Consider the following 24,392-nt stretch of genomic DNA (forward strand, 5'->3'; position numbering starts at 1 on the left):
CACAAGAGGAAAACAGTGCTTTAAAATCAATATACTATAAACTTTGCAAAGTAGGTTGCATGGTGGTCATTCATATCAACCACACTTTTATACCTGACAAAATTATAATATATGAGTCTTTCCATCTCTATTAAAGCTATGGTCTTATAGGCTGAGAATGATAACAAAGATGTCTAATTACCCTATGTTCTACAGCAAGAATCTGCTCTCCCTCATCAGGATATACTAAGAGTTTGAGAAGCTTGTTCAGATGAATCACACTACCACCAACTCCACCACCACCACCACCAGCACCAGCAGCACCACTATCACCAGCACCACCTCCACAACCACAACCACCTCCAACACCATTGCCACCACTACCACCACCACCACCACAACCACCACATACACTTTGTAGAGTCTGTATTGGATAATTTGGAGAAAATAATGACACAGGGAGTTGTAAGAGAGCCCTAGTGTTTCACCTCCTCCCTTAAACATACAGGCTTCTTTGGGTCCTTACAAAAAAAAAAGGTTCTTCTAGGAGTTAACTGTTCTTCCCAATACCACATATATGCAAGACTTTTCAGATAATACTTGTAAGAAATTTGATCCAACATAATTTCAAAAAAAAAGGTCTCCAAAGTCTTCCAGACCATGGGGATAAAAAAGACCTGTAAAAAGCTGCAAATAAATACAAAACATCATAGGCCAGTCAAGTAGTGTGTTCATATATTAGTTTATGGGGGCAGGCTGAGAAGTATATATTGTTGCACTTGGGGAACTGACTTTTCTCTAAGAATCTATAGGAGACTTACGATGAAAAAAGGGCTCTACTGACCAATTCTAATGTCATCACTAAGTCTATCTGCCAACTTCCTTCCAATTCCTTTTTTTACCTTGGCCCATAGTGACAGAAACTATCAGGCTCACTGAGCAGTTCAAAAGAGAAAACATCATTGCTCTACTCCACCACAGGCATTTTATTCCTGTGAGAGGATCAAAGGGGATAGGGAGCAGGTCTGGTGAGTCAGGCAGAAGACAATGCAGATGTAAGTTGTGGATAGATTACAGCATTAAATGTCAATTCCTGTTTTAATGTCCTCAATTAGACTGTGTATATAGACCATCATGAGACTATAGAACCTATTTTTTTTATTTACTATATTCTTTGTTTACATTCCAAAAGCTTTCCCCTTTCCCAGCCCCCTCCCCCATATGTCCCATAAGCCCTCTTCTCTCCATCCATTTTCCTATCTTTCACCCTCCCCTTTCTCTGTCCTGGTACTCCCCTACAATGCTGGATCAAGCTTTTCCAGGATTAGGGCCCTCTTCTTCCTTCTTCATGTGAATCATTTGATATGCTAATTGTATCTTCAGTATTCAGAGCTTCAGGGCTAATTAATATCCACTTATCAATGATTGCATTTCATGTGTATTCTTTTGTGATTGCATTACCTCGCTTAGGATGATATTTTCCAGTTCCAACCATTTGCCTAAGAAATTCATGAATTCATTGTTGTTAATTGCTGAATAGTACTCCATTGTGTATATATACCACATTTTCCGTATCCATTCCTCCATTGAGGGATATCTGGGTTCTTTCGAGCTTCTGGCTACTATAAATAAGGCTGCTATGAACATAGTGGAGCATGTGTCCTTACTGCATGCTGGGGAATCCTCTGGGTATATGCCCAGGAGAGGTATAGCAGGGTCCTCCAGAAGTGTCATGTCCAGGTTTCTAAGGAACCGCCAGACTGATTTCCATAGTGGTTGTAACATCTTACAATCCTACCAGCAGTGAAAGAGTGTTCCTCTTTCTCCACATCCTCGCCAACACCTGCTCTCTCCTGAGTTTTTAACCTTAGCCATTCTGACTGGTGTGAGGTGAAATCTCAGGGTTGTTTTGATTTGCACTTCCCTAATGACTAATGATGTCGAGCATTTCTTAAGGTACTTCTCGGCCATCTGAATTTCATCAGGTGAAAATTCTTTGTTTAGATCTGTGCCCCATTTTTTAATAGGGTTATTTGGTTCCCTGGGGTCTAACTTATTGAGTTCTTTGTATATATTGGGTATTAGCCCTCTATCAGATGTAGGGATGGTGAAGATCTTTTCGCAATTTGTTGGTTGCCATTTTGTCCTTTTGACAGTGTCCTTTGCCTTAGAGAAACTTTGTAATTTTATGAGATCCCATTTGTCAATTCTTGATCTTAGAGCATAAGCTATTGATGTTCTGTTCAGGAACTTTTCCCCTGTGCCCATGTCCTCAAGGGTTTTCTCCAGTTTCTTCTCTATTAGTTTCAGTGTGTCTGGTTTTATGTGGAGGTCCTTGATCCACTTGGAGTTGAGCTTAGTACAAGGAGATAAGAATGGATCAATTCGCATTCTCCTGCATGCTGACCTCCAGTTGAACAAGCACCGTTTGTTGAAAAGGTTATCTTTTTTCCATTGGATGTTTTCAGATCCTTTGTCGAAGACCAAGTGGCCATAGGTGTGTGGGTTCATTTCTGGATCTTTAATCCTATTCCATTGATCTGCCTTCCTGTCACTGTACCAATACCATTCAGTTTTAACACTATTGTTCTATAGTATTGCTTGAGGTCCAGGATACAGTTTCCCCCAAAAGTTCTTTTACTGTTGAGAATAGTTTTAGCTATCCTGGGTTCTTCATTATTCCAGATGAATTTGAGAATTGCTCTTTCTAACTCTATGAAGAACTGAGTTCGGATTTTGATGGGGATTGCATTGAATCTGCATATTGCTTTTGACAAGATGGCAATTTTAACTATATTAATCCTGACAATCCACAAGCATGGAAGATTTTTCCATTTTCTGAGGTCTTCTTCCATTTTCTTCTTCAGAAACTTGAAGTTCTTGTCATACAGATCTTTCACTTGTTTGGTCAGAGTCACACCAAGGTACTTTATATTGTTTGTGGCTATTGTGAAGGGTGTCATTACCCTAATTTCTTTCTCAGCCTGCTTATCCTTTGAGTATAGGAAGGCTACTTATTTGCTTGAGTTGATTTTATAACCAGCCACTATGCTGAAGTTGTTTATCAGCGGTAGGAGTTCTCTGGTGGAACTTTTTTGGGTCACTTAAGTATGCTATCATATCATCTGCAATAGTTTGACTTCTTCCTTTCCAATTTGTATCCCTTTGACCTCCTTATGTTGTATAATTGCCCTAGCTAGTACCTCAAGTACAATATTGAAAAGATATGGAGAGAAGGGGCAGCCTTGTCTAGTCCTTGATTTTAGTGGGATTGCTTCAAGTTTCTCTCCATTTAGTTTGATATTGGCTACTGGTTTGCTGTATATTGCTTTAACTATGTTTAAGTATAGGCCTTGAATTCCTGTTCTTTCCAAGACTTTTAGCATGAAAGGATACAGAATTTTGTCAAATGCTTTTTCAGCATCTAATGAAATGATCAAATGTTTTTTTTTCTTTGAGTTTGTTTATGTAGTGGATAGCATTGATGGATTTCCTTATATTGAACCATCCCTGCATCCCTGGGGCCCACTTGATCATGGTAGATGATCATTTTGATGTGTTCTTGGATTCGGTTGGCAAGAATTTTATTGAGTATTTTTGCATCGATATTCATAAGGGAAATTGGCCTGAAGTTCTCTTTCTTTGTTGGATCTTTGTGTGGTTTTGGTATCAGTGTAATTGTGAATTCGTAGAACAAGTTGGGTAGTGTTCCTTCTGTTTCTATTTTGTGGAACAGTTTGAAGAATATTGGTGTTAGGTCTTCTTTGAGGTCTGATAGAATTCTGCACTGAAGCCATCTGTTCCTGTGCTTTTTTTGGTTGGGAGACTTTCTATGACCCCTTCTATTTCTTTAGGGGGTTATGGGACTGTTTAGATGATCTATTTGATCCTGATTTAATTTTGGTGTTTGGTATCTGTCTAGGAAATTGTCCATTTCCTCCAGACTCTCCAGTTGTGTTGAGTATAGGCTTTTGTAGTAAGATCTGATGATTTTTTGAATTTCCTCAGTTTCTGTTGTTATATCTCCCCTTTCATTTCTAATTTTCTTAATCTGGATACTTTCTATGTGCTCTTTGGTTAGTCTGACTAAGGGATTATCTATCTTGTTGATTTTCTCAAAGAACCAGCTCCTGGTTTTGTTGATTCTTTGTATGGTTCTCTTAGTTTCTACTTGATTGATTTCAGCCATGAGTTTGATGATTTCCTTCCTTCTACTCCCCTTGGGTGAATTCTCTTCTTTTTGCTCCAGGGCTTTCACATGTGCCATTAAGCTGCTAGTGTATGCTCTCTCCATTTTCTTTTTGGAGGCACTCAGGGCTATGAGTGTTCCTCTTAGCACTGCTTTCATTGTGTCCCATAGATTTGGGTATGTTGTGTCTTCATTTTCATTAAATTCTAAAAAGTCTTTGATTTCTTTCTTTATTTCTTCCCTGACCAAGGTATCATTGAGTAGAATATTGTTCAGTTTCCACATGTATGTGGGTTTTCTTTTCTTTTTTAATTTTTTATTCGATATAATTTATTTACATATCAAATGATTTCCCTTTTCTAGACCCCCCACTCCCCGAAAGTCCCGTAAGCCCCCTTCTCTTCCCCTGTCCTCGCGCCCACCCCTTCCCACTTCCCCGTTCTGGCTTTGCTGAATACTGTTTCACTGAGTCTTTCCAGAACCAGGGGCCACTCCTCCTTTCTTCTTGTACCTCATTTGATGTGTGGATTATGTTTTGGGTATTCCAGTTTTCTAGGTTAATATCCACTTATTAGTGAGTGCATACCATGATTCACCTTTTGAGTCTGGGTTACCTCACTTAGTATGATATTCTCTAGCTCCATCCATTTGCCTAAGAATTTCATGAATTCATTGTTTCTAATGGCTGAATAGTACTCCATTGTGTATATATACCACATTTTTTGCATCCACTCTTCTGTTGAGGGATACCTGGGTTCTTTCCAGCATCTGGCAATTATAAATAGGGCTGCTATGAACATAGTAGAGCATGTATCCTTATTACATGGTGGGGAGTCTTCTGGGTATATGCCCAGGAGTGGTATAGCAGGATCTTCTGGAAGTGAGGTGCCCAGTTTTCAGAGGAACCGCCAGACTGATTTCCAGAGTGGTTGTACCAATTTGCAACCCCACCAGCAGTGGAGGAGTGTTCCTCTTTCTCCACACCCTCTCCAACACCTGCTGTCTCCTGAATTTTTAATCTTAGCCATTCTGACTGGTGTAAGATGAAATCTTAGGGTTGTTTTGATTTGCATTTCCCTAATGACTAATGAAGTTGAGCATTTTTTAAGATGCTTCTCTGCCATCCGAAGTTCTTCAGTTGAGAATTCTTTGTTCAACTCTGTACCCCATTTTTTAATAGGGTTGTTTGGTTTTCTGGAGTCTAACTTCTTGAGTTCTTTATATATATTGGATATTAGCCCTCTATCTGATGTAGGATTGGTGAAGATCTTTTCCCAATTTGTTGGTTGCCGATTTGTCCTCTTGATGGTGTCCTTTGCCTTACAGAAACTTTGTAATTTTATGAGGTCCCATTTGTCAATTCTTGCTCTTAGAGCATACGCTATTGGTGTTCTGTTCAGAAACTTTCTCCCTGTACCGATGTCCTCAAGGGTCTTCCCCAGTTTCTTTTCTATTAGCTTCAGAATGTCTGGCTTTATGTGGAGGTCCTTGATCCATTTGGAATTGAGCTTAGTACAAGGAGACAAGGATGGATCAATTCGCATTCTTCTGCATGCTGACCTCCAGTTGAACCAGCACCATTTGTTGAAAAGGCTATCTTTTTTCCATTGGATGTTTTCAGCCTCTTTGTCAGGGTCAAGTGGCCATAGGTGTGTGGGTTCATTTCTGGATCTTCAATCCTGTTCCATTGATCCTCCTGCCTGTCACTGTACCAATACCATGCAGTTTTTAACACTATTGCTCTGTAGTATTGCTTGAGGTCAGGGATACTGATTCCCCCAGATTTTCTATTGTTGCTGAGAATAGTTTTAGCTATCCTGGGTTTTTTGTTGTTCCAGATGAATTTGATAATTGCTCTTTCTAACTCTGTGAAGAACTGAGTTGGGATTTTGATGGGTATTGCATTGAATCTGTATAGTGCTTTAGGCAAAATGGCCATTTTAACTATATTGATTCTACCGATCCATGAGCATGGGAGGTTTTCCCATTTTTTGAGGTCTTCTTCCATTTCCTTCTTCAGAGTCTTGAAGTTCTTGTCATACAGATCTTTCACATGTTTGGTAAGAGTCACCCCAAGATACTTTATACTGTTTGTGGCTATTGTGAAGGGGGTCATTTCCCTAATTTCTTTCTCAACCTGCTTATCCTTTGAGTATAGGAAGGCCACTGATTTGCTTGAGTTGATTTTATAACCTGCCACTTTGCTGAAGGTGTTTATCAGCTGTAGGAGCTCTCTAGTGGAGTTCTTTGGGTCACTTAGGTAGACGATCATGTCGTCTGCATTAATGATAGTTTGACTTCTTCCTTTCCAATTTGTATCCCTTTGACCTCCTTATGTTGTCGAATTGCCCGAGCTAGTACCTCAAGTACAATATTGAAAAGATAAGGAGAAAGGGGGCAGCCTTGTCTGGTCCCTGATTTCAGTGGGATTGCTTCAAGTTTCTCTCCATTTAGTTTGATGGTAGCTACTGCTTTTCTGTATATTGCTTTTACTATATTTAGGTATGGGCCCTGAATTCCTGTTCTCTCCAAGACTTTAAGCATGAAAGGATGCTGAATTTTGTCAAATGCTTTTTCAGCATCCAATGAAATGACCATGTGGTTTTGTTCTTTGAGTTTGTTTATGTAGTGGATTGTATTGATGGATTTCCGTATATTGAACCAACCCTGCATTCCCGGGATAATGCCTACATGATCATGGTGGATGATCGTTTTGATGTGTTCTTGGATTCGGTTGGCAAGAATTTTATTGAGTATTTTTGCATCGATGTTCATAAGGGAAATTGGTCTGAAGTTCTCTTTCTTTGTTGGATGTTTTTGTGGCTTTGGTATCAGCGTAATTGTGGCTTCGTAGAAGGAATTGGGTAGTGTTCCTTCTGTTTCTATTTTGTGGAATAGTTTGAAGAGTATTGGTGTTAACTCTTCTTTGAAGGTCTGGTAGAATTCTGCACTGAAGCCATCTGGTCCTGTGCTTTTTTTGGTTGGAAGACTTTCTATGACTCCTTCTATTTCTTTAGGCATTATGGGACTGTTTAGATGTTCTAGTTGGTCCTGATTTAATTTTGGTATTTGGTATCTGTCAAGGAAATTGTCCATTTCCTCCAGATTCTCCAGTTGTGTTGAGTACAGGCTCTTGTAGTAGGATCTGATGATTTTTTGGATTTCCTCAGTTTCCGTTGTTATATCTCCCTTTTCGTTTCTAAGTTTGTTAATTTGGATACTTTCTCTGTGCCCTTTGGTAAGTCTGGCTAAGGGTTTATCTATCTTGTTGATTTTCTCAAAGAACCAGCTCCTGGTTTTGTTGATTTTTTTGTATGGTTCTCTTTGTTTCTACTTGATTGATTTCAGCCCTGAGTTTGATGATTTCCTGCCTTCTACTCCTCCTGGGTGAAATAGCTTCTTTTTGTTCTAGGGCTTTCAGGTGTGTCATTAAGCTGGTAATGTATGCTCTCTCCATTTTCTTTTTGGAGGCACTCAGGGCTATGAGTTTTCCTCTTAGCACTGCTTTCATTGTGTCCCATAGATTTAGGTATGTTGTGTTTTCATTTTCATTGTGTTCTAAAAAGTCTTTAATTTCTTTCTTTATTTCTTCCTTGACCAAGGTATCATTGAGTAGAGTATTGTTCAGTTTCCACGTTTATGTGGGTTTTCTGTTGTTTCTGTTGCTATTGAAGACCACTTTTACACCATAGTGATCAGATAGAAGGCATGGGAGTAGTTCTATCTTCTTATATTTGTTGAGGTCTGTCTTGTGACCAATTATATGGTCGATTTTGTAGAAGGTACCATGAGGTGCTGAGAAAAAGGTATATTCTTTTGTTTTAGGATAGAATGTTCTATATATATCTGTTAAATCTAATTGGTCCAAAGATTCAATTAGTTTCATTGTGTCCCTGTTTAGTTTCTGTTTTCCTGATCGGTCCATTGAGGAAAGTGCAGTGTTGAAGTCACCCACAATTATTGTGTTAGGTGCAATGTGTGCTTTTAGTTTTAATAAAGTTTCTTTTACGAAAGAGGGTGCCCTTGCATTTGGGGCATAGATGTTCAGGATTGACAGTTCTTCTTTTTGTATTTTTCCTTTGACCAGCAAGAAGCGTCCCTCAGGGTCTCTTTTGATGACTTTGGGTTGAAAGTCAATTTTATCTGATATGAAAATGGCTACTCCAGCTTGTTTCTTGAGACCATTTGCTTGTAAAATTGTCTTCCAGCCTTTTACTCTAAGGTAGTGTTTGTCTTTGACCGTGAGGTGTGTTTCCTGTAAGCAGCAAAATGTAGGGTCCTGTTTATGTATCCAGTCAGTTAGTCTGTGTCTTTTTATTGGGGCATTAAGTCCATTGATGTTAAGAGATATTAAGGAATAGTGATTGTTACTTCCTATCATTTTTGACGTTATTTTTTAAATTTGAATGCTTAACTTCTTTTGGGTTTGATGAAAGGGTACTATCTTGCTTTTTCCAGGGTGATGTTTCCCTCCTTGTATTGGTGTTGTCCTCCTATTATCCTTTTTAGGGCTGGGTTTGTGGATAGATATTGGGTAAACTTGGTTTTGTCATGAAATATCTTAGTTTCTCCATCTACGGTGATTGAGAGTTTTGCTGGATATAGTAGTTTTGGTTGGCATTTGTGTTCTCTTAGAGTCTGCATGAGATCTGCCCAGGACCTTCTAGCCTTCATAGTCTCAGGTGAAAAGTCTGCTGTGATTCTGATAGGTCTTCCTTTATATGTTACTTGGCCTTTTTCTCTTATTGCCTTTAGTATTCTTTCTTTGTTTAGAACATTTGGTGTTTTGATTATTATGTGACAGGAAGTATTTCTGTTCTGGTCCAGTCTGTTTGGAGTTCTGTAGGCTTCTTGTATATTCATGGGCATCTCTCTCTTTAGGTTAGGGAAGTTTTCTTCCATAATTTTATTGAAGATATTTGCTGGCCCTTTAAGTTGTAAATCTTCACTCTCATCTATGCCTATAATCTTTAGGTTTGGTCTTCTTATTGTGTCCTGGATTTCCTGGATATTTTGGGTTACAAGCTTTTTGCATTTTGCATTTTCTTTAACTGTTGAGTCCATGGTTTCCATGGAATCTTCAGCATCTGAGATTCTTTCTTCTATCTCTTGTATTCTGTTGTTGATATTTGCATCTCTGTCCCCTGATTTCTTCCCAAGGCTCTCTATCTCCAAAGTTGTCTCCCTTTGAGTTTTCTTAGTTGTTTCTACTTCTGATTTTAGATCCTGGATGGTTTTGCTTAGCTCCTTCACTTGCTTGTTTGTGCTTTCATGTAATTCTTTAAGAGATTTTTGTGTTTCCTCTTTCATGACCTCAGCCTGTTGACCAAAGTTCTCCTGTATTTCTTTAAGAGATTTTTGTGTTTCCTCTTTCATGACCTCAGCCTGTTGACCAAAGTTCTCCTGTATTTCTTTAAGTGTTTTTTGCATTTCCTTCTTGTTGGCTTTTGTATTCTCCTGGATTTCTTTCAATGATTTTTGTGTTTCCCTTGCAAGGGCTTCTAACTTTTGATCCATTTTCTCCTGAATTTCTTTAAGTATGTCCTTCATGTGTTCCTGTACCAGCATCATGACCAGTGATTTCAAATCCAAATCTTGTTTTACTGGTGTGATGGGGTATCCAGGACATGTTGGTAGAGGAGAATTGGGTTCAGATGTTGCCATATTGCCTTGATTTCTGTTAGTGACGTTCCTGTGTTTGCCTTTTGCCATCTAGTTCTCACTGGTGTTAGTTTGTCTTGTCAGTGCTGGACTCACCAGTGCAAGCTGCCCCTTCCCAGTTGGCCTCTGGTGCACAGCTTACCTCCTGCACTGCTTGTAGACAGGGTGCTGCTGCCCAGGCTGTTCAGATCCCAAAGCAGGCACCCGAAGGCTCCCGCTGGGGCCCGCTGGATTCACTGGAGCACACTGACTTCTCCCAGCTGGCCGCCCAGAAGCCCAGCTAGCCTCTTTCAGGACTTGGAGATGTGGTGCGGCCGCCCAGGCTGATCTCAGTCTGTCCGATCCCTGGAGTCCGACACCAAGATGGATGCACCTCTCCTGACTGGTGGGAGGCCGAGTTCTGAAGTGGCTTCTGTGCAGGAAAGGCGCCGCACAACTGCAGCTGCTTGCCGCCCGGCTGGTCAGCGAAGGTCAGTGGTCGTGGGCGCAGGGCCTAACTGGACCCTGTGTCGCCTTGGTTCCACTGCTGATGGCCCTTCAGCTGGACCAGCCACTGCTGCACTGCTGCCGCCGCCGCAGCTGCTGGAAGATCGTATGTGGGTTTTCTGTTGTTTTTGTTGCTATTGAAGATCACTTTTACTTCATAGTGATCTGATAGGAGGCATGGGATTATTTCGATCTTCTTATATTTGTTGAGGTCTCTCTTGTGACCAATTATATGGTCGATTTTGGAGAAGGTACCATGAGGTGCTGAGAAAAGGGTACATTCTTTTGCTTTAGGGTGAAATGTGCTATATATATCTGTTAAATCTAATTGGTCCAAAGCTTTAATTAGTTTCACTGTGTCCCTGTTTAGTTTCTGTTTTCCTGATCGGTCCATTGAGGATAGTGCAGTGTTGAAGTCCCCCAAAATTATTGTGTTAGGTGCAATGTGTGCTTTGAGCTTTAGTAAAGTTTCTTTTAGGAATGAGGGTACCTTCGCGTTTGGAGCATAGATGTTCAGGATTGAGAGTTCTTCTTGGTGTGTTTTTCCTTTGACCAGCAAGAAGTGTCCCTCAGTGTCTCTTTTGATGACTTTAGGTGGAAAGTCAATTTTATCTGATATTAGAATAGCTGCTCCGGCTTGTTTCCTGAGTCCATTTGCTTGTAAAATTGTCTTCCAGCCTTTTACTCTAAGGTAGTGTTTGTCTTTGACACTGAGTTGTATTTCCTGTATGCAGCAAAATGTAGGATCCTGTTTAAGTATCCAGTCCATTAGTCTATGACTTTTTTTGTGGTCATTTTAATTTTTTTATTTTTTTATTTGATATATTTTTTATTTACATTTCAAATGATTTCCCCTTTTCTTGCCCCCCACTCCCCGAAAGTCCCATAAGCCCCCTTCTCTCCCCCTGTCCTCCCACCCACCCCTTCCCACTTTTTATTGGGGAATTGAGTCCATTGACGTTAAGAGATATTAAGGAATAGTGATTATTATTACTTCCTGTCATTTTTGATGTTATCTTTTATATTTGATTGGTTATCTTCTTTTGGGTTTGATGAAAGAAGGCTACTATCTTGCATTTTCCAGGGTGAAGTTTTCCTCCTTGTATTGGTGTTTTCTTCCTATTATCCTTTGTAGGGCTGGGTTTGTGGTAAGATATTGGGTAAACTTGGTTTTGTCATGGAATATCTTGGTTTCTCCATCTATAGTGATTGAGAGTTTTTCTGGGTAGTGTAGTTTTGGCTGGCATTTGTGTTCTCTTAGAGTCTGCCTGAGATCTGCCCAGGATCTTCTAGCTTTCATAGTCTCAGGTGAGAAGTCTGGTGTGATTCAGATAGGTCTTCCTTTATATGTTACTTGGCCTCTTTCTCTTACTGCCTTTAATATTCTTTCTTTGTTTAGTACATTTGGGGTTTTGATTATTATGTGACAGGATGTATTTCTGTTCTGGTCCAGCCTGTTTGGAGTTCTGTAGGCTTCTTGTATATTCATGGGTATCTCTCTCTTTAGATTAGGAAAGTTTTCTTCCATAATTTTATTGAAGATATTTGCTGGCCCTTTAAGTTGTAAATCTTTGCTCTCATCTATGCCTATAATCCTTAGGTTTGGCCTTCTCATTGTGTCCTGGATTTCCTGAATGTTTTGGGTTACAAGCTTTTTGCATTTTGCATGCTCTTTGACTGCTGAGTCCATGGTTTCTATGGTATCTTCAATATCTGAGATTCTTTCTTCTATCTCTTGTATTCTGTTGTTGATATTTGCATCTATGGCCCCTGACATCTTCCCAAGATTTTCTATCACCAAAGTTGTCTCCCTTTGCGATTAGTTGTTTTTACTTCTATTTTTAGATCCTGGATGTTTTTGCTCACTTCCTTCACTTGCTTGTTTGTGTTTTCCTGTAATTCTTTAAGAGATTTTTGTGTTTCCTCTTTCATGACTTCTGCTTGTTGATCAAAGTTCTCCTGTATTTCTTTAAGTGATTTTTGCATTTCCTCCTTATTGGCTACTATCTTTTTACCCATATTCTCCTGAATTTCTTTAAGAGATTTATTTCTGTCTTTTATGTTTTCTTGTAACAGCATCATGACCAGTGATTTTAAATCCAAATCTTGTTTTTCTGTTGTGTTGGAGTATCCAGGAATTGCTGTTAATGGAGAATTGGGTTCAGATGCTCCCATATTGCCTTGATTTCTGTTAGTAATGTTCCTACATTTGCCTTTTGCCATCTAGATCTCACTGGTGTTAGTTGGTCTTGTTGTCAATGCAGGACTCACCTGTGCAAGCTGTCTTCCTACAGCTGGCTTCCGGATGCACCGCTGGCCCTCTGCACTGCTTGGGGACAGGGCTAGTGGCCCAGGCTGCTCCTGATCCAGACGTGGCGACCAGAAGGCTCCTGCCAGAGGCCTTCGGACTGGATCCTCTGCTTTGCTAGGTCAGACGGACTCACCAGTGGAAGCTGCCTCCCTGCAGCTGGCCTCTGAATGCACCACTGGCCCTCTGCACTGCTTGGGGACAGGTCGCATGGGCCCAGGTTGCTCCCGATCCAGAGGTGGCGACCTGAAGACTCTGTATAGAACCTATCTTAAGCTTCACCCAGAAGCAAGGAAGTATTGTATCCCAAGACCAGATTTGAGGAATAGTATGAAGGAAGAAATTATGTCATGAATAACCCGTGTTTCATTTTCAATTTATCCTTATGAAGACTAAAGCTTTGCTTCATGTTGTAAGGTACCATCAGATAGACAAGGGGCAGTCAGGTCCTTCCATGCTAAGTAGGTGGATACTCTAGGATACTTTGTGCAAGTTAATGACTTTATGGTACATCCAACTTGACTCCAAAGTGGGGAAGGGAGAAATATTTATTTGAGCATTACTGGCTAGTTTTTGAAAAGTGAATTCTCCTGTATTTTAAGTTTTAAAATTGACAAAGAATGATTATACCAATGTATGAGATAGAGTGTGATAATCTTATACATGTATATGATGTCTAACAATTAAATTGGGCTGATTATCATTAACATCTTTTTAAATTATTATCATTCCTTTATATTAGGAACCCTTATATCCTCTTGTAATGGTGTCTAAGTTTTGAAAAACAAGTAAACAAAATAAGTCAAAAAAGGATGGCTTATAATTTCCTACATTTTCCAAATAAACTATAAGAAATTTAGGTTCAAAATTAAAAAAAAAAAACCCTATACTTAAGAAATTGAAATCAATTTTTATAGTACATCTTAAAAACTCTAGTTAAGGTATATAAAAAGCCATGATCTCATACACACACACACACACACACACACCACAGTCTCATGCTTGAACAGTTGTTTCCCAGACATTGTTGCACTGTTTGTGAAGGTTGTATATCCTTTAAGAGTTGGAATCTCCTATTGACAGTGTCCTTTGCCTTACAGAAGATTTGCAGTTTTATGGGGTTTTATTTGTTGATTCCTGTTCTTAGAGCATAAGCCATTGGTGTTCTAATCAGGAAATTTCCCCCTGTGTCCATATGTTCAAGGTTCTTCCTCACGATCTCCTCTAAAAACTTCAGTGTATTCGGTTTTATGTGAAGGTCCTTGATACACTTGGACTTGAGTTTTGTACAAGGAGCTAAGATTGGGTCAATTTGCCTTTTTCTACATGTTGACCTCCAGTTGATCCAGCATCATTTGTTCAAAATGCTGTCTTTTTCCACTGGATGTTCTTAGTTCCTTTGTCAAATATCAAGTGACCATAGGTGTGTGGGTTCATTTTTGAGTCTTCAATTATATTCCAGTGATCTTCCTGCCTGTCTCAGTACCAATACCATATAGTTTTTATCACTATTGCTCTGTAGTAGAGCTTGAAGTCAGGGATGGTGATTCCCCCAGGAGATCTTTTGTTGCACAGAATAGTTTTCAATATCCTGGGTTATTTGTTATTCCAAATGAATTTGCAGATTGCTCTTTCTAGCTCTATGAAGAATTGATTTGGGATTTTGGACAAAATGGCAACCAACATTTTGGGAAAAGATCTTTGCCAATCCTACATCCAATACAGGGCTAATAGCCAATGTATACAAAGAACTCAAGAAGTTAGATTCCCAAGAGTCAAATAACCCTATTCAGAGGATTCCCTGGCATGCAATAAGGATGCATGTTCCACTATGTTATCAGTAGCTTTATTTATAATAGCCAGAAGCTGGAAAGAACCCAGATGTCCCTCAATGGAGTAATGGATACAGAAAATGCGGTATATTCACACAATGGAATACTATTCAGCAATTAAAAACAATGAATTCATGAAATTCTTAGGCAAATGATTGGATCTGGAAAATATCCTCCTAAGTAATGTAACCCAATCACAAAAGAACACACATGGAATGCAGTCAGTGATAAGTGGATATTAGCCCGGAAGCTCTGAATACCCAAGACACAATTCACATATCAAATAATTCCCAAGAAGATGGAAGGAGAGGGCCCTGGTCCTGGAAAGGCTTAATGCAGCATTGTAGGGGAGTACCAGGACAGAGAAGTAGGAGGGTGTTGATTGGAGAATTGGCAGAGGGAAGAGGACTTATAGGACTTATGGGGAGGGGGAAACCGGGAAAGGGAAAATCATTTGGAATGTAAACAAAGAATATAGAAAAAAAGGACGGGACATGGGGGGGTAGGATGTAAAGTGAATAAATAAATTAATTAATGAAAAAAAGATGTGGTACAGAGTTAAACAGAGAATTTACATCTGAGGAAACTTGAATGTCTCTGAAGCACCTAAAGAATTTTTCAGTATCCTTAGTTATCAGGGAAATGCAAATCAAAACAACCCTGAGATTTCACCTCACACCAGTCAGAATGACCAAGATAAAAGACTCAGGGGACACCAGATGCTGGAGAAGATGTGGGGAGAAAGGAGCACTTCTCCATTGTTGGTGGGATTGAAAGCTGGTAAAACCACTCTGGAAATCAGTTTGGCTTTGGCGGTTCCTCAGAAAAGTAGATATAGTACTACTACCCAAGGACTCAGCTATACTACTCCTGGGCATATACCCAGAAGATGCTCCTACATGAAATAAGGACACATGCTCCACTATGTGTCCTTAGCAGCCTTATTCATAATAGCCAGAAGCTGGAAAGAAACCAGATGCCTTTCAACAGAGGAATGGATATAGAAACTCTGGTATATATACACAATGGAGTACTATTCAGCTATTAAAAACTATGAATTCACGAAACTCTTAGGCAAATGGATGGAACTAGAAAGTTTCCTCCTGAGTGAGGCAACCTAATCACAAAATAACACATATGTTACTGATAAGTGGATATTAGCCCAAAAGCTCAAAATAAGTTACAATTCACAAACCACAAGAAGCTCAAGAAGAAGCAAGATCCAAGTGTGGATGCTTTGGCTTTTCTGAGAGAGGGAACAAAATACTCACAGGAGCAATAATGGAAACAAAGTGTGGAACAGAAACTGAAGGAAAGGCCACCTAGAGACTGTCCTACCTGGGGATTCTTCCTATAAACAGTTACTCCAGGCCCCTCCTGAGGGGCCCTGCCAGAGCCTAACAGATACAGAAGCAGATTCTAGCAGTCAGCCATTGGACTGTGCGCAGGGTCCCCAGTGGAGGAGTTGGAGGGAGGACTGGAGGAGCTGAAGGGGTTTGCAGCCCCATGGGAAGAATGATGATGTAGGCCAACTAGACGCCCCAGGGCTCCCAGGGACGAAGCCATCAACCAAGGGTTGACTGGAACATGGTTCCAGTCAAAAGTGTGGCAAAGGAATGCCTAGTTGGGCATCAGTGGGAGGAGAGGTCCTTGGTCCTATGAGGGTTCGATAGATACCTCAGTGTTGGGAAATTGGGGAGGGGGGTAGGTGGGAGGTTGGACAGAGGGGCATCTTATTGGAGACAGGGAATGGGACAACAGGTTGGGAGTTTTCTGGGAGGGGAGAAACCAGGAAAGAGTATAACATTTGAAATGGAAATGAATAATATATTCAATAAGAAATTAAAAAAAAAGAGTTGGAATCTCACAACAGCGTGGGCTTATGAGATATGGTCCATCCCTGATTCTAGCCCAAGATTCTTTCTTTCTTCCTGATCTGAGGAAAAGTACCAAGTTTTCATGGTATTTCATAGCCAGAACCCGAAAGTCTTGAGAGCTGTTCATAAATGCTGTGTTTCCCCTAAATTTCTTCTCAGGTATCTGAGGTTAAAAACATAACAATACACATATTCTGTAAAAAGATAATGCTCTAAATATATCATCACTGTCATTAGTGTAATGTGTTTCCTTTCCTTCACTGATGTCAGGCCTAATATCCTTTTTAAGTTTCCTGTACCAGGATATTACCTAGAGAAGACTCTACAAACATTCTGAGTAATCTCGCTTCAAGCTCATAAACCCATCCTAGGACTATTCTGTTCTATCCTCCCATGTTCCTCAGAGACATTCATGTTTTTGCCATTTCTTCTTAAATAATCAACTTCTCCCTCTTTTATGTTTTTGAATGTTTCCAGGGCTATAATTTCTCCTTTCTCATCACTGGGAAAATTTCCTCGTGGGGTAATTACTTCCTCAAATAAAAGGCTAGAGGACTTCAGAGCATGATCAACAACAGTGCTGTTGTGCCTTTCTAATGAGATCTTACTTAATACATAAATCTAGACCAGCTAAATTCTGAGCATAGGGAGAGGTGGGCGTTTTGAAAGTCTCATAGTTCTGGATAGTCCACCAACCTCTTGTTATCCCCTATAAAAAGCAACCTGGATATGATGTATTTTTGGAAATAATTCTGCCTTTTTGATGTTCTGTTCTTCCTACTTTCTGGGTCAATCAATTTTTCATAGATGGGAAAACTTAAAACACTAAGAATCCCCAGGGTACAGATGCTTGGAAAGGGTTCCACCCATCATTACTGTCTTCCTTTCAGGCTGCAGTTCAGTGTCTCTTCCTTCGTTCTTTTAAGGGTAGACTCCTGTAGAGTTCCCCATCTCAAACACTTACATTTTTGTACTGATTTACCTTCTCATCCAGTACCACCTCTCAGTTCTTCAGTTCTGCATGTCTAGTTCTATCCTTCAAGTCACTGACGACCCTTTCAAACTTCCACTGAGCCACCACCATAGACTGCACTCTGAGTTTCTTGTCCTGTACTACTCGAACAAGGTCCTCTTTCCTGTTTCTTTTCATGGTCGCTCAAAGACATTTTCATTGTCTTTCCAGTTTCAAGACTTGATACTCATCTTTGAATTATGCACCTTTCTGATGTAACACACCAGAGGTCACAATGCTAGTTCAATTCCCACCTGTTTCCTGCTAGGGCTAGGGTGATAAACACTGTGAGAATCTAGCCTTCCTCACATAAAACCATCACATTTCTTGTAGTCAGGCAAGCCTTCTGGAAGAACTTCTCTACTTCACTGCTCCAAAGTCTTAAATGACCTACCTTTACCAACTGAATTTTTTTTTTATTATTAGATATAATTTATTTACATTTCAAATGATTTCCCCTTTTCTAGCCCCCCCACTCCCCGAAAGTCCCGCAAGCCCCCTTCTCTTCCCCTGTCCTCCCACCCACACCTTCCCACTTCCCCGTTCTGGTTTTGCTGAATACTGTTTCACTGAGTCTTTCCAGAACCAGGGGCCACTCCTCCTTTCTTCTTGTACCTCATTTGATGTGTGGATTATGTTTTGGGTATTCCAGTTTTCTAGGTTAATATCCACTTATTAGTGAGTGCATACCATGATTCACCTTTTGAGTCTGGGTTACCTCACTTAGTATGATATTCTCTAGCTCCATCTATTTGCCTAAGAATTTCATGAATTCATTGTTTCTAATGGCTGAATAGTACTCCATTGTGTAGATATACCACATTTTTTGCATCCACTCTTCTGTTGAGGGATACCTGGGCTCTTTCCAGCATCTGGCAATTACAAATAGGGCTGCTATGAACATAGTAGAACATGTATCCTTATTACATGGTGGGGAGTCTTCTGGGTATATGCCCAGGAGTGGTATAGCAGGATCTTCTAGAAGTAAGGTGCCCAGTTTTCTGAGGAACCGCCAGACTGATTTCCAGAGTGGTTGTACCAATTTGCAACCCCACCAGCAGTGGAGGAGTGTTCCTCTTTCTCCACACCCTCTCCAACACCTGCTGTCTCCTGAATTTTTAATCTTAGCCATTCTGACTGGTGTAAGATGAAATCTTAGGGTTGTTTTGATTTGCATTTCCCTAATGACTAATGAAGTTGAGCATTTTTTAAGATGCTTCTCCGCCATCCGAAGTTCTTCAGGTGAGAATTCTTTGTACCAACTGAATTTTAAAAACCTTCCTGGGCTATTCAGACAACTCAGCAGGGCTGCTGCTCCTGCATGACAACTGAAGTGCAGATTACCAGTACCCTCATAAACACCAAATGGTTGGCATTTTGTCCATACTCCCAACATACACAGGATTCCCAGATCAAGATAGCATGCCAAACTAGACAAACTGAGGATCTTTGAGTTCATATCAGAGACTTTGCCTTAATACATGAATTAGAGTTTAGGGATAAACCCAGTTTTTATCAATCTCTGGCCTCTCTATTAATATGGTAGTATAGAAAGACATTCACACACACACACACACACACACACACACACACACACATCAGCAACAGCAGCAGCAAAAACAGCACCACTACCACCACCATGACATACATAATGAAAAATAACAATGAAGGGGTTTACAACCCCATAGGAAGAACAACAATATTAACCAACCAGACGCCCCCCCCCAAAGCTCACAGAAATAACCATCAACCAAAAAGTACACAGAGGGTACCCATGGCTCCAGCTGGATATGTAACAGAGGATGGCCTTATCTGGCATCACTGGGAGAGGAGCTCCTTGGTCCTACGGAGGCTTGATGACCCAGGGTAGGGAAATACTAGGGCACTGAGGTAGGAGTGAGTGGGTGGAAGAGTACTCTCATAGAGGTATGGGAGAGGGAAGATGGTATAGGGGGCTTGTGGAGGGGAAACTGGGAAGGGGGATAACATTTGAAATGTAAATATATAAAATAACCAGTAAAAATGAAAAAAAAGAAATAGAAAAAAAAGAAAAAGAACAATAATTAAAAAATACATTTTACTTTCACACATTCATTGCCCTCTGAAATATGTTGTGATGGTTAATTTTAAGAGTCAACTTGGCAAATCTGGAATCTCCTAGAAAGAGAATTTCAATGAGGGGTTGTCTAGATGAGGTTTGCCTGTAGGCATGCCTATGGAGAATTATTTTCATTATGTAATTATTTGAGATATGAAGTAGGACTATCTGACCAATTGGGTGGCACATTCATGCAATCCGGAACTGTATATGAATAGAGAAAGCTAGTTGAGTGCAGGCCTGTGCGCACTCATCCCACCTCTGCTCGTGACTGTGGTTGTGACTGGACCAGTTCCCTTGAGCTTCTGCTGTTGTGAATTCGCTGCTATGATGGACTGGATCTGTAAGTTAAAATAAGTCCCCCGCTTCCTGGGCTGCTTTGAGAATTTTATATTTTGTACTTTGATCATCTGTACTTCTCATCCTGAGATCCATTCCCAGTTCTGTAGCCACCCAACTTTGTGCACACATTATTTTTAATTCAGTCCAATTAATGCTGGCTATATGCCCTTAGGTGAAACAGCTCTAGACCTACCAGGTATCATATTCATAAAGAAAGCTAATTCTCCTTCTTCTGGTAGCTATCAATAAACAATATTTCCTTGGCTAGTGGTAGGGCTTCTACCTGCATACTGAGACTTTATCCAGCTTGCATGATCTTATTTATGCTGTCACATGTGTGCAAACTGCCTATGGTGTTTGGGAAACACTGTTTCTTTATAGTCTCCCCTTCCTCTGGCTCTTGCTCTCTTTCCACTCTCCAACCCCAGTCTTCTGCATTGATCCCTGAGTCTTGGGTGAAGTGGTACCACCCAGATGTCTCATTTAGGGCTAAGCATACTGAAGTCATTTATTCAAGCATCTTGACAAGTTGTGTTGTCCAGTGTTAATAACTGTCTAGTGTAAAAAGGAGTTGATAAAGCTTGAGATATGAAGTGGGCTATAGCTCTAACAAGTCATTCTGAGTCTGTTTAATACTATGTCCCACTAGCAGAGTTATATTAGCAGGTTGTCTCCTCGGGCCTATGATCTGTCTAACCACAGTTTCTTTTTCTTACTGTTAGGTAGGGGTTCCATCTTTTGATGTAGGTCTTAAATCCAATTAGAAAGTGGTAAGTTACCCTTATGCTAGTTACTCCATTAGTGCACCAGTGGGGAGACCTTCCCAGGCAGGTTGTTATTAAAGCTCACATGGATTATAGATAAACAAGCATTTCAGGTAAGAGGATAGAGCTGGACAAAAGGGCATTCTGAGCGAGTTAAGCCAGACCCAGGAAGTTGCACTGGATGTTTTATCTCATGTGCACGTGTGTGTGTGTGTGTGTGTGTGTGTGTGTGTGTGTGTGTATGTGTGTGTGTGTGTGTGTGTGTGTGTGAGAGAGAGAGAGAGACAGAGACAGAGACAGAGACAGAGAGAGTATATGTGTGTATGTATATGTGTGTGTGTGTGTGTGTGTGTATGTATTAACTTTGAATCTTTAGATATGAGTTATCTCATTTGAAACATCTATAGAGTTAATAAAATTAGTAAGGCCTCATGAATTTAACTTGCATTTTTTGCCAGCTTGTGTATCTATATTTAACCATTTCTAGAGTCATTTGGATACTTTATTGAACCATATCTGATATGATGATAGCTAATGTATTTTGTGTATTTCCCTTTTATCACTGAAATATTGAAGACTAATCCCTGTCATATCTTCTCTTTCACCATCATAACAAAATACAAATATGTAGTAGTTGAGTTAAAGATGCTGGTAACAAATCGTGCTTTTAAATATACAAAGATACATCTTAAATGTAGAATTTTAAAATAAAATTAATTGATGAACTCATATGAATGCAATTTTATTGTCTCTGGGGGCCATAAATTTAATAGAATGGAATATTTAGACAGAAAGAAAGAAAGAAAGAAAGAAAGAAAGAAAGAAAGAAAGAAAGAAAGAAAGAAAGAAAGAAAGAAAGAAAGAAAATAAGGAAGGAAGGAAGGGAGGGAGGGAGAGAGAGAGAGGGAGAGAGAGAGAGAGAGAGAGAGAGAGAGAGAGAGAGAGAGAGAGAGAGATGAAGAAAGCCTATGGACCAGGAATGCTTTATACAATGGTGAATTAAAGATGGAAGAAAAGAGAGTTTTAGGGAAGTGATTTATTTTGGCCTTTTTGTGGTTCTTTTTAATATATATTTTTATAAATAAAAAATTCTTGGGCAAGTCTGTCAGGTATTTTCTTCACTGATAATCAATGTGGGAGAGTGCAGCCCTCTGAAGATGGTGTCAACTCTGGGCAGATAGTCCTGGGTTGTAAAAGAAAGCAAGCTAAGCAATCTATGAGAAACAAGCCAGTAAGCAACTATTCCTCTATGACAAAGCTGCAGCTCCTGCCTTAGCTTCCCTTGACGATGGGCTATAACTTGTAAATTAAATAGGGCCTTTCCATCCCCACAAACAATCAAACAAACAAATAAAAAAATAAAACCTTCTGACATAAAATAGTCAAATTCTATGTAGTGATCCAAGCAACCATGACAGAGCGTGTGCCCATGGTTCACAGATAGAGCTGTTATGTAACAGTCCTCCCAGCCAGAAAAGAGCAGCAATTAACATTAACGTCTCACTGTGCACATGCTACATTGATCAGCATTTAGATGGAGGATGGAGGCATTTATTTTCTTTAATCTCAGCTCTTAAGAGGCTTACAGTTAAGGTAAATATGTCTAAGGAGGCTTGTGTATCCCTACATGTATTAACAAGAAATCTGAATGATAGGATGCAGTGTGGGGGAAGAGAAGCACAAAGAATTCAAAAATATTCTCTTGCTACTTTGTGTTTTGATGCCTCTTTGAATTGATCTGATCTGTAGACTGGAGGAGGAAAGATGAGTGGGAATTGAAATGCTAAGGAGAGAATGAGATGTAAATGTGTTCAGTGGGAGGGACGACTCCTTTCTTGTGTTCTTGAACCCCCAATACATAACAAGGGTGATCAACAGGAGTTTCAGAACCCTGCTAATTCTCTTTCTAAATACATTCAACATAAAATTTCCTCCTAAATTCAACTCACCATTCACTAAAATCCACCCACACTATTTCCTATTTCTATTTCATGGGTCTTTCTCTCTCCCACCTTTACTCTCTCCCTCTCTGACTTGGTGTCTTTTTCTTTCTTTTCACAGAGACTCAATTATCTGCATCTTGAATATCTATTGCAAGCAATTGAGACAATTTTATTCAGCAGAAGTTTTATGCTCTTCCTTAAGTGGTGGCATCTCCTTCGAGTCTTCTTCCCCTTCCTTTCTCCTCTTTCTCCTCTTCCTTCCCATCTTCCTTGTTATTCTCTTCCTTCTCTCTTTGAGAGTACCTTGAATCAGTAACGAGTTTCTTTTTTCGTTTTTTTCCGAGACAGGGTTTCTCTGTATAGCCCTGGCTGTCCTGGAGCTCATTCTGTAGAACAGGCTGGCCTCAAACTCAGAAATCTGCCTGCCTCTGCCCCCCAGAATGCTGGGATTACAGGCATGTGTCACCACCGCCTGGTAGTAATGAGTTTCTTAAAAATCCAATTCAGAATCTAGAAGCCAAGAGTCTCACTTCATTCTCCTGACACAGGTTGAGTGCCCCAGAATCCTAGGGACTTAGTAGCAATAGGCAGTAATTGCCACAGTCATGTTTCCAAAGCCTGCTTCAAGACCCAGTGATATGTGCACTCATACTAAAGAAGAAGAAGAAGAAGAAGAAGAAGAAGAAGAAGAAGAAGAAGAAGAAGAAGAAGAAGAAGAAGAAGAAGAAGAAGAAGAAGACGTTGCTGTATTTCTTTAGACATAAAGGTTTGGAATTTCAGCAACAGTTTTACAGTTGATGATTTAATCTACATATTTACTATGAGGACATTAGTGTTAAATTCTTTGGTGAGGCAGCCTTAGAGATTTCAGGTGAAGTTCAAGGATAAGCTACACAGTTTTCTACCTTCAGCACTGGCTCCTGCTGTCTCTATTTAAGTTAGCTCTTCTTTCTAATCACCACACCAAACCAAACAAAATCCATTGGGTCTCATAAATACCAATAACATTAATCTTTAAGGGGCAGATGGGGCTCCAACTCAGAGTTTTCTAATAGGGTTCTGACAACTGGCAGGCTCAAGTCTTAAGAGCTAAGTAGCCACAGAGAGCTACCTGCAGATAGCCTTTAGTGTGGCAGCTGCTGGCCACTGCAAAAGGAAACAAGGGAAATCCAGTGCTGGAAGAAGAGACAGGGAAGAAGTAGGGGGCTTGCAGTGGTCACCATAGCAACACAAACAAAAAATGTGCTAGTTTTTCTTAACTTAGAAAGGACAGAGATCTGGTGGACCTGACTGGATTTATTGCAGCTTTAAGTTGGTTCAGAGTTACACCCCTCCCATCCCTAGGTTTGATAGTTATTCCCATGTTCAGGCAATCCATGCCCACATAGAATTTTTTTTTTAAGGCAGGGAAGTGAATGAAGAGTCTCAAGAATGCTGAACCAATGGACTATCCCTGGGCTGCACCTGCATGCCAGATTGCTCTTTATAGCAAGGCTCTCAGGATTAAAATTAAAGTAAAAATGGGGCATATACCTTTGCATTCATTATTTTATTTATTTATACCCCAAGTGTTGCCCCCTACTCTCCTCTCATGTGGCAAATATCTGAAAAGTATACTGTATACACAGGTTTTGTTCCTAGCATCTTAGATGTTTTCTTTTAGCCATTTCATCAGTAAAATAAATAAATGTTAATGCTTTATACTTTGCTTTTAATCTTTGTGTTCTGTTAAGAAAAATGGATGTTGCTTTAAAATTATTTGGGGAATATTATAGGCTAAGTGAGTATGAATAAATTTCACAATCTAAATGTCAAAGAACACAACTGCTCTGACTACTTCAATTGTGAATGCTAAATGCTGGTCATAGATAGATCATTCACTAATGTCATCAAAGCACCCA

This window comes from Apodemus sylvaticus, chromosome 4, assembly GCF_947179515.1.
Source record: "Apodemus sylvaticus chromosome 4, mApoSyl1.1, whole genome shotgun sequence".
In the NCBI taxonomy this organism is placed as follows: Eukaryota; Metazoa; Chordata; class Mammalia; order Rodentia; family Muridae; genus Apodemus; species Apodemus sylvaticus.